The sequence below is a fragment of the Microtus ochrogaster genome, unplaced genomic scaffold (assembly GCF_000317375.1).
Source record: "Microtus ochrogaster isolate Prairie Vole_2 unplaced genomic scaffold, MicOch1.0 UNK58, whole genome shotgun sequence".
Classification (NCBI taxonomy): domain Eukaryota; kingdom Metazoa; phylum Chordata; class Mammalia; order Rodentia; family Cricetidae; genus Microtus; species Microtus ochrogaster.
The window spans coordinates 1113609-1124637 of record NW_004949156.1 but is presented as its reverse complement, the minus strand read 5'-3'; the positions used below and the strand labels follow the sequence as shown (position 1 = coordinate 1124637).

The 11029-nt window shown below is 35.8% G+C and overlaps 1 protein-coding gene across 1 annotated transcript in view; it reads right to left on the bottom strand.

Moving 5' to 3' along the window:
* Dmd (dystrophin) overlaps positions 1-11029 on the bottom strand; it is a 1456297-nt gene that overhangs the window by 347868 nt on the left and 1097400 nt on the right. The window lies entirely within an intron of this gene.

Genomic DNA, 11029 nt, shown 5'->3' with positions numbered 1-11029 from the left:
CAGTTTTACTGTTTATATGTATATGGTTTCTGTGCTGAACACTCTGCATTGAATAACCAATAAGGGGACTCATTCCTGAAAGAAGCTAATTCTCCTACTCCCTGCAGTTGCCTGTAGTTCTTTGTCTAGGGAACAGGATCCCATAAAATTTAGCCCACATTTTTTTAAAAAATTTTATAGCATTTTCGGATGAGTAGAAAAAGTGACTAACTTTTATAATATTAGTGTTGTAAGCTTGGAGGCTTAAAATAATTTTTTTTCTTTTGCTAGAAATATCTGGATATCAACAGCCACCTGGTAAGTTGTTGGTGAGGCAGGCAAAATGCCATCCCAAATAGCCTACTTGGCTACAGAAAGATAAAAGAAATAAATGTCAAGGAAACTGAATGGAAATTATGCAGTAATCCTTAATATGTTTTAATTTTACAGCAATGCATAATTCCAAATTAGGTTACAGTGCTTTAAAATATGAAAATGAAAGGAAACAGAGGTAGTTGACATTGGTTCTAAAAACCATAAATGCCTACTGCTAGTGGCCTTTATTTACTATTGTTTCCATTCAATTCCTTTGTTATATATTGCCCACAAACTCAATCCCTTCTGTTCCCTAATTTGCTAATGTCACATTAGGATCATAATGATAAAATTTGAATTTTTGATAGGGAAATTATAAATGACTTCACTGAGTGTATAATGATGCAGAATTGTAGAGGAAAAAAATTATGAGCACAATCAAGTCTTAAACAGAAATAGAAGGCAATAAACTCTGACAAAAATATATTCGTCATGAAAATACTTAAAAGAAAATAGAAATCTAATTGTTCAATGTCCCAGCATCATTCTGATTAAGAGAGTTTGACAGTTTGGAGCCGAACACATTGCGGAAACATAATAAATACTAAAGTTTACAAACAGAAAGCCTTACAATAAAATGTGGATCAATTTAAAAAACAATTGAAAAATCAATGTTTTTAAATGTTTTACTCTGGATAATTCAGCTAACTCAGTTACTGACATTTAAGATGTCAGCATCACAAAAAGTTTGTTTTTAATATTTCTCACTTAATCTTAAAACAAATTTTTTTATTGAGAAAAAGAAAAAAATGTTTCCGCCTCCTCCCAGCCTCCCATTTCCCTCCCCCTCCTCCCACCCTTCTCCCCCTCCCCCCACTCCTCTCCCCCTCCCTCTCCAGTCCAAAGAGCAGTCAGGGTTCCCTGCCCTGTGGAAAGTCCAAGGTCCTCCCCCCTCCATCCTGGTCTAGGAAGGTGAGCATCCAAACTGGCTACGCCCCCACAAAGCCAGAACAAGAAGTAGGATCAAAACCCAGTGCCATTGTCCTTGGCTTCTCAGCAGTCCTCATTGTTCGCCATATTCAGAGAGTCCGGGTTTATCCCCTGCTTTTTCAGTCACAATCCAGCTGGCCTTGGTGAGCTCCCAATAGATTAGCCCCACTGTCTCAATGGGTGGGTGCACCCCTCGTGGGCCTGACTTCCTTGCTCATCTTCTCCCTCCTTCCGTAAGGCTTTGAAAAACCATATTTATCCCATAAACCACACACGTGCACTATAACACCTATCATTGTAATAGGTACTAATATAATGATGTTACACTGCTTTGGGGGAAAATTCCCCCTTTGTCAATCACTGCACTTAAGATTCTTTCTTATCCCTCTCAGTGGTACTTTCATTTTTTCCCCAAACCCATATTTATTTTTAAATATAAATATATTCCCTTCCTTTTGAGCATAGTGTTTCAAGAAGCTAACATGGTAAGTTATCATGCGTAAGAACTTGTAAGGAAGCTATCATCTCTCCATCTATAGCAAGCAGGACTTATTTGGAAACTGTTGAATAGTGTCAAGATGCTCTGAATGTCCTAGATTTCAAAAACTGTAACACACTTGCTGTTAGTTAGTATGTCTGGCAGAGGAAATGTTGTAGAGAATATATTGTTGTCATTGACAATGTGTTAATTAATTACAAAAATAAAAAATATGGAACTGTATATTTTAACTTCAATTTATTAGTACTAAAAAGATTAGTTACATCATAAGTAACCATAAAATTATTCCTACTGATGTCATTAAAAAACCAATAGGAAAGTTGACATAAATAACTGTGAGTGCCTTTAGAAAGAGAAATGGAGAGATGCACAGGGGGTTGTCATTCATTTCAAGGTTCCTGAGTGAAATGACTATTTCTCCTCATACTATATCAATTATTCCAACAGGGCATGTGTATGCACTAATTTATAAATAAAATGTCCCAGATAATGCTAAATAGGTGAAAAAACAAATGCTATTACTTATGGAACAATATTCTCAGAAATTGTTCAGTAAAAATTATTTTTATTTAAGAAAATATTGCTGTGACACAAGCCCTCAATCCCAGAATCTGGGAGGCAGAGGCTGGTAGATCTCTATAAGTTTGAGGCCAGTCTGGTCTAAAAAGCAAGTTTCTGTAGAAGGAAGAGAGCAGCTTGTTGGTTCCTGGCTGCCCGGCTAGCTTAGACCCGAAATAACCACACAAAAACTGTATTAATTAAATCATGGCTTGGCTCATTAGCTCTAGATTCTTATTGGCTAACTTTTACATATGAATTTGACCCATTTCTATTAATTTGTGTTTTGCCACATGGCAATGGCTTACTGGGTAATGTTTTCATTGTCTGTCTCAGGTGGAGGATAGATGGCGTCTATCTGACTCTGTCCTTCTTTCTCCCAGCATACAGCCTAGCTTTCCCTGCCTAGTTCTGTTCTCCCCTGCTATAGGCTCAAAGCAGTTCTCTATTCATTAACCAATAAAAGCAACACATAGACAGAAGGACCTCCGACACCAAGTCCCAGAAAAGCCAGGAGGACTGTTAACAGAGAAATCCTGTCTCAAAAATTCAAACCATAAAAACCCATTCCTATACTTTATTTATTATAAAAATACTGGTAGAAATATTTTAAAAGTAGATGAAACATTTCCCTTTGTATTACTTTGTATTATAATAGAATAAAAATAAAAGAGGTACTTTAGCTAAGAAAAATCACTATGAGTAAGTGCAGTGTAATTTTGTTATCAAAAAGTGATTCTCAAAGTGTCTGGATTTCAGTGTCACCCTAAGCTGGAAAATGATTGGAAAGTGTGATTTTAAAATCTTCTGTACATCAGTCAGAAATTGTAGAAAAGTAGATCACCTGATCTAGGTAGCCACTATTATTCCAAGGGGTTCTAATGCATGCTGCAATAGTGAGAATCACTCCTGTAGAGTACCTGGGGCATTCTTAATGGCTATATGTAGACAGTGTGACTCCCTGGATGCTTATAAATCCTAGAACTATGAAATCAAATTAATGTTTGCAGTCATTTTCTTTCAAATAATGATCATATTTTTAGGCATTGCTATTAATTCTTACATTATACTACTAAATTCAGGTAAGTAGCTGAAGATGGATTAGAGAGGGGATAATATTCCATGTTTCCATAAAATGGAAATTTTTACTACTTGCAAAGAATTTTTGCAGAATCGGGAGAATTATTGAGGAAGTCATGTTGAGAGACAGAGGCTGAGCACATTACTAAGCCACTGACCACTCTACCTGGCCTGAGTAACTGCACGCTGCTGTGATAGCTGACGGCTAATGTTTGATTGTTGCCTGCCTTCTCAAAAGCCAGAAAACAACCCTACACTCCTGATTTAAGACACAATCTACTTCCTCAGGGTGGACCATTGTTAATGGAATGTTGAAACAGAGCCTATGTCCTCCTAATTTTGCACTCATTGTCACACACTATTAGCTGAAAACCACAAGTAGGAGTACCATTGTGACAACTGGTACAAACAAGCTTAGGCACCACCTTAGAGATAGATGCTACATTTTTTAGCAGCTCATCACTAGTATAGTCGGTAACTGGCTGGGCCTTCAAGAAGCAATTACGTTGTTTGGTTTAGTTCCAGGATGCTCTCTCAGGGATGAAGACACACATTCAGATGCTGTCTAAGATCTCATACTTGATTGGAATTTTCTTCTCTTTGGTTGTGCATCGCCCACTCGCACATAAGCTTTAACAAAAAGCATACCCTCCATACATCTTGTGCCCCTAGACTTCATCTCTCAGGGTATGCATCCAGGGAACTTGATGTAACAGAAGTTTAAGTCATTAAGTGAATATTAATAAAAGCCCTAAATATTATGTATTCAAAATTACAAAGAGTCATGGAAACTTCGCATGACAATGATAACATGAAAGGGTAAAAGATGAATGTGAAACAGCCGTAACAGTCCACTCACTGTGAATGTATAGTAAGTGAATGAAGCTAATGGAAAGAAATGATATCTCCTAAAGGAAGGGACCCTTCATTTCATTCTTTCAAAGCATGCCTTCAAATCCATCGGTGTCCGCACCTAAGATTTGGGGAAAACAGCATCTTCACATTGAATAATGACAAAATACTTCCTACGTGATCACCTTGAAACTGTCACAAATGTTAAAAAATTAAGACTGGAACTTCATGACCACAGAAAAAGGAAGTAAGTAGGTGGAAGGAGGAAATGCCAAGCTTTGCCTTCTCATGTTGAGAGAACTGAAGGAGAAAAGTTTAGAAGTGATTTTGGAAAATATCTTTAATATAGAACCTACTGTAAATGCTGTTTTAGTATGAAGATCATCTTATTATGAAAGCAAACAGTGTCTTTACTTAGGCCCCATTAAAACAAGACAATTGTGTTACTTTTTATGTACATGTACTCTATGTCCATAAAGCAAGTTCACTGAAAACAAATAATCTAACTGTATGAGTAACTTAGTTAATAGAAGGTTGTATAGGCCTAATATTTGTATCAGTGTTAAAATTTGAAAATTGTTGTTGTGAAACATGAAGTTACTAAAGAACAACTCCTTGGGTTCTCTGTTTTAATGATTTCTTGTTTGATTTATGTTCATAAAATAACATTATTGAAACATAAAAGATGTTAACATTTTGGTAGATGTCAAAAATATTAGAAATAGATAGTGGTTGGGTAATTTCACTTTCCTATTTTTTTTTCATTTTTTGAGATAGGGTTTCTCTATAGCTTCAGAGCCTGTCCTGGAACTGGATCTTGTAGACCAGGCTGGCCCCGAACTCACAGAGATCCACCTGCCTCTGCCTCCCGAGTGATGGGATTAAAGGCATGTGCCACCTCTGCCCAGCTCCACTTTCTATGGAAATATGAATTTCAGTTAAATAAATAAAGTATTTTATAATTATTTCTGGTTAATATAGTACATTACATACAAATATATAGACAACTAATAAAAATTCTTATTCCTTTAACTCAAAGCTAAATAATATTCTCAGGGAAATTAGATGCTACTAATACAATCTTCACTATAATTTTGCTTTGGAAATAAATTAGTCATATTCTCTAATGAGATGAGACTTCTCTGGGTATAGGATTTATCCACAGTATAAACGTTGTGAATGAATTATGGTTTAGATCCTTTAATACTGAATGTATTAGTTAAGTATTTCTGAATATTTTACTATCTAAGACGCTTGAGGAATAGAATTTGTAATTATTATCAGTCACAAACAAAGCTGCTGAAATAAATCCTCGGTAAACAGGATTGGCATATTAAAGAATCAGATTTTGATATGCTTGTTTTCAAATAATAAGAAAGATGATACTCTCTGGAGAAGTTTTATTATTAAATTAAACACGTCTTCAGTAGAATAATGTCAGATGAGCCTATTAGCAGAACATTTTGATAATCCATGTTCTCGTAAATGTCCCATGACCAGAAGAGTAGCTGCACAACTTTTATTTAATGCAGTAAGAATGAAAACGAATTCTAGCTCCTTCTTTTATCATAGTCCATCAAAAGAATACAAAGAAGTCCAAATTAAAATAAATTCAATAAGGAATGAACATGTTCCTTTTCCAACTGTTGTAAAACCTTTTCCTCTCATTAAGCAAGGCTCACTCAGTAATTATTTCTTTATGAAAGTAAATGCAGAAGAATGTTTCTCTTATTAAATCAATGTATTTATTCTTTTGAAGTTGCAGGAACCACAATCAAAGAAAAAAGTGTGTTGAATGTCATCAAATCATTTGCCTCCACCCATTGTTTTAAAGTGTTTGCTTAGTTCTAACATATACTACACTTACATAAGTTGTTTATGAAGAGACAAATTAATAGTCTTTGCAATTGTTTCTGCTGAAATTTGGAGCGCTGACAAATAAATTAGTAGAAAATGGCAATTCTACATGAATTAGCTTTTAAGTCTCCCTAAGAGGTTGATGCAGAACTTAATAAGAGACTTATTAGGAGAAGTAGGACAACTTAATTCAGATTGATTATAGACTTTGGTGAAGACAGCTGGGGTTCAACTGAAACTGAAAAGGAACTTATATGGACTTCAAAGTATGCTAAACAGATGTCTGAAACAATTACTCTGCTCAGCCTTCTCAGAAGTTTCAAAGGCAGGATGGGAATAGCATGGTAAACAAAGGTTCTATTTGTCCAAGTTGAGATAGAGACTTTAAAAACATACATACACAATGCTATCTAAACTCAGATGCTTTGGGTAAAGAAAAGCATTTGACATTGTTGTCCTAAGTAATTTGCTTTTAGCTTTATAAACAAAGCAGGAAATCAGAAGGACTACATGGAAACAAGTAATAAGCACTCTTAGCAACAGTAACTTACAATTAATTTCACATTGAACAAAAAATTTGGTAGGCATTTCTAAGATGAGTAATTTGTGCTTTACTTTCTAAGCTCAAACAAAGCCAATAATGACCTTTCCATTATATTTTTAAAGTGTACAGTGAGCCTGTACTACTAGGTACCTTTTTCTAAGAGTTTTCTCAGCTATTAATGGCCAAATCATGTGCTTTTACACAACAGAGCTATGTGCATTGAAAGCTTGATAAAGCCTGTGTATTCTAAAAAGAAGCAATTGGTTCCATATCTAATGTAGTTTTATAAAGGATTATATGTTTTGTTTATTTTTTCTTGATCAAATGCTTCAAACACAGCCTTGATACCATAGCAAGAACAGCAACAGCAAAAGCGTCCCTAAAGCAGTTCATTTGCTTGCAGTTCCTAGAACTGAGCAACCTGTCAGTAAAATTTCCCATCCTATTCCAGGCAGCAAAACTTTCCTTCATTACGAAGATATAATTTGCCCACTAGGGAGATAACTGTATAGAAGTTTCTAGTGCACAAGCCTGAGGACCCGAGTTGGGGTCCTTAGCATCTAAAGAAATGCTGGGTGCAGCAATGCATGCCTGTAACCCTGTGGGGTGGAGACAGGTAGACTCCAGGAAACAGTTGGCTATCTAATCAAGCCAACTGGTGAGCTTCAGATTCAGTGAAAGGGTCTGTCTCAAGACAAGAATTGACAATAGAAAACAAATCCAAACATTCACAAAACAACATAGAGAAGTGATTGAGGATGGTATTGCAAAATCAACCTCTGGCATCAATATAAGCAAGCATGAGTCAGTACACACAGACACACAGACACACACACGCGCGTGCACATACACACACGTTTACAATGATAGTATTTGACACTTAAGGAACTTATATATTTTCTATCATTCTTAAGGCTGTCTTGTTTGTATGAATTCCCTCTATCCATGCATCCTCTAACTCTGTAAGAAAGCATTTCAATTTTTTGTAAAGTTCCCCTATAGGAAAAGATTTCATGTCCTGTCAAGTTGATGATAAATATAATATAAAGAAAAGATTAGGACCATGGTTAAGAAGCAAATGACAGTAAAGGAAGACAGAGCTACATGAAGATGGTTGTAAGCTGTTTGTTTACCAAAGTGAAAATGAAATTCTAATATATTCCATCACAGTTAACATTATCTGTTCAGAGGAAATATACTTTGCTTTCTCAATATAAAATTCTCTGATAGAATTTCTTTGACAAAGAAATTCTCCAAAAAGGAAAATTCTGGGAAAGAATTTCCTTAACAAAGAAATTCTCAAAGAAAGGAAGCCACAAGTATTCAGCCTGGAAGGGCTAAGAAGACGCAATTTTTAGTTTTCCACTTAACATTTTTGATATGAAAGTTGAACATAAATACCAATGGTATAATGGCTTCAATATACTCCCTGGTACAGTTTAAATACCATGAAATCAGACTCAGATAAAATGTCAAGAAAGTGCAATCAAAATATCACATTAAAAGGGATTTATAAGAAAATTCAGAGAATCTCTTCCTTTGGCTTTGCCAGTAATATTTTATTATAAGCCTAAATATGCAAAAGCAAAATATAAACAAATAGATGTGACAAATTCACAGATTTCAAGATGAAAGCCTGGGAACTGACTTAGGGGTAGATGCAATGATTTTATAGCTGAGAGTGTTATCAGTGTCATGCATTAGAACCTGAGCTCAATCTTCAGCATGAAAGAAAAGGAAAAGGACAAGAATGAAACCAAATAAACTAAGAACATAGTTAAAAAAATAATGGACCTTCTTCTATATGGAGAAACAATGGTTGATTAGAGCAAGAAAACACCAATGACCCCCAAATACTTTCACTATATAGGACTGTTTGCAGAGTTTGACTTCAAAACTTACTCTATTAGTACCAGCTACTTTAAATGGAAGCAGGAGAAGCTCTGAAGCCCCAGAGTTCAAGGGCATCCTAGATGAATTTAACGAGAATCTGTCCCTAAATCAGTCAACCAACCTACCATTCAATCTCTCTATATATTTATCTTCCCCTTTCTCTTCTTTCCTCCCTCTTTCTTTTTCTTACTGAAAAGGCTGAGATTGCACCTCAGCACATGGGAAACATTCAGTTAAATACTCCCTCCAGCTATACTGCTTTCTGAAAGGCTCTGAGTGCTCCTTTTGTATATCTATGTATATCACCAAGTAATTCAATTATTTGTGTTTCCCATTACAGGAAAGTAAAATACCTGTGTAGTCATATAAGCATTGATATTATTTCTCTAAGGTGAGTAATCCTAACTGTATCCTTAAAATGCTTGGTAAGCAACAATGATTATGGATTTTGAAAGTAGAATGGCTTTTAAAATGCAAGTTTTATTCCAGCAGCTTTTTCTTATGGTGTTTTATTTGTAACACTAGGAATTCTTAGTGTGTCAAATAGCCGATATGAACATGACATTACTTTGTCTTGGTTTGTAATACTTATCACCATGAAGAAGAACAGCCACCATTTCCATAAGGTCCAGGGATTTAGGATTACATTTTATCCTTTTTCCCAAATCCAAAGGCCATACTAGCTAGCTAAGAGATACAATCATAAATCCAACAGAAGGATATGTTTTGTAGTGACACAAACAACAACTTTTAAAACACTAATGGAATTTTAAAATGGAGAATGGTGTTTTGAAAGCATCCCTAGGGGACCTGAGATGGCACAGCTATATCAAATGCTCTTCTCTGTAGCTAGCTACCTGCCCATTACTTGGGAGTTATTGCTAAGTTAAAATCAACACGGATAAAGTAGTTTTAAAGATGCTTTTCCTTTTTAAAAAATCAATTTCAGTCAGTTTAATTTGCTGAACTAAACTACCACCATCAAAGCTCTCAAGTTTCACTCTTCTGGTGGAGTTGGGGGAGTGATAGATATTCATGGAAGACTACAAAAATAGGTGATCTGTACATTGGGTAAGAAAGGTTCAGTAAGAGTTCATCAGACACACAAAGTTTGGTGATTTGGAAAAATGGAAAAATACATGGCAGTTATGAGAGAATATGATCATTTTGGATAGCATGGAGAGAGTATGCTGGATTATCTGCATTTGAGTTGTTAAAATTGAGTAGGAAAGAAGACAGATAGCCACCTTATTTAATAACTGGACTTCATTACATCTTTTAACGAGTTTTGGGTTGCAATGGGGAAGAGTCTGGATGATGCAGAAATATCAGTAAGGGAATTATGCATTCACTTACTCAATATTTAAAAGATAATGTTCAGAATATGCCACACACACACACACTACTGGCCAATAGATGTATGTCATCTTTACAATGAAAAAAGTAGGGATTTTGAAAAGACACTGGTTGAAAAAAGGGGAATAACAGGGAAAAACTTTCTGAGGAAAATAAACAATGGCATGCAGAAAATGAAAATGCAGAAAGATGTAAGGCTGAACCCAAGTTTGCTACTAGTTTATAATAAAAAAGAAGGACTGGAGAACAAAGGATTTTGTTTCAGATTAGCTAGCAGATTACTAGAGAAATAGTCTCAAACTGGGTTTTCTGGTTTTGGCAAATTCTATTTTTATTCTGTCCTGATACTAAGTAACACTACACTACACTACACTACACTACACTACACACACACACACACATGCACACGCACGCGCGCGCGAATTTATAAAACCATACTCAACCAATCCCACAAACCCATCTACTTCATGACAAATTAATTTCTTAATGGCCAAAATCAAAATTACTTTTGACCTTGTAACTTTTTAATATTTAATCTTATGAACCCCGCGGTACTACCTACCACACTAATGAGACGTCTTAATATTTCATTTTAAGTTACTGAAGATAGATTAAATGATTACATCACTGACTTTTTTTTTTGAGGAAATCCTGTATGAAAGACTTCAAAACAAGGAAAATAAAATGGGCTACTTTCTAAAGCTTGTGGGCCGATAACTTCACTTTGTGAGATGAAAACAGTGTGTACCACAACTGGATATGCCATGCTTTGTAAACTCCCTTTCCCTTACTGAGTGCGGAAGGGGTAGGAAGTAGGTAGGATGGAGGAAACAGGAGGAATGGTGGAGGGAAAACTGCTTGGTATGTAAAATTTAAAAAAAAATAATAATAGTTTTATCCCAGGCTTTTCCAGACCCAGGCCAGCTGGCCTTGGTGAGTTCCCAGTAGAACATCCCCATTGTCTCAGTTTGTGGGTGCACCCCTCGCGGTCCTGAGTTCCTTGCTTGTGCTCTCTCTCCTTCTGCTCCTGATTTGGACCTTGAGATTTCTGTCCAGTACTCCAATGTGGGTCTCTGTCTCTGTCTCCTTTCATCGCCTGAGGAAGG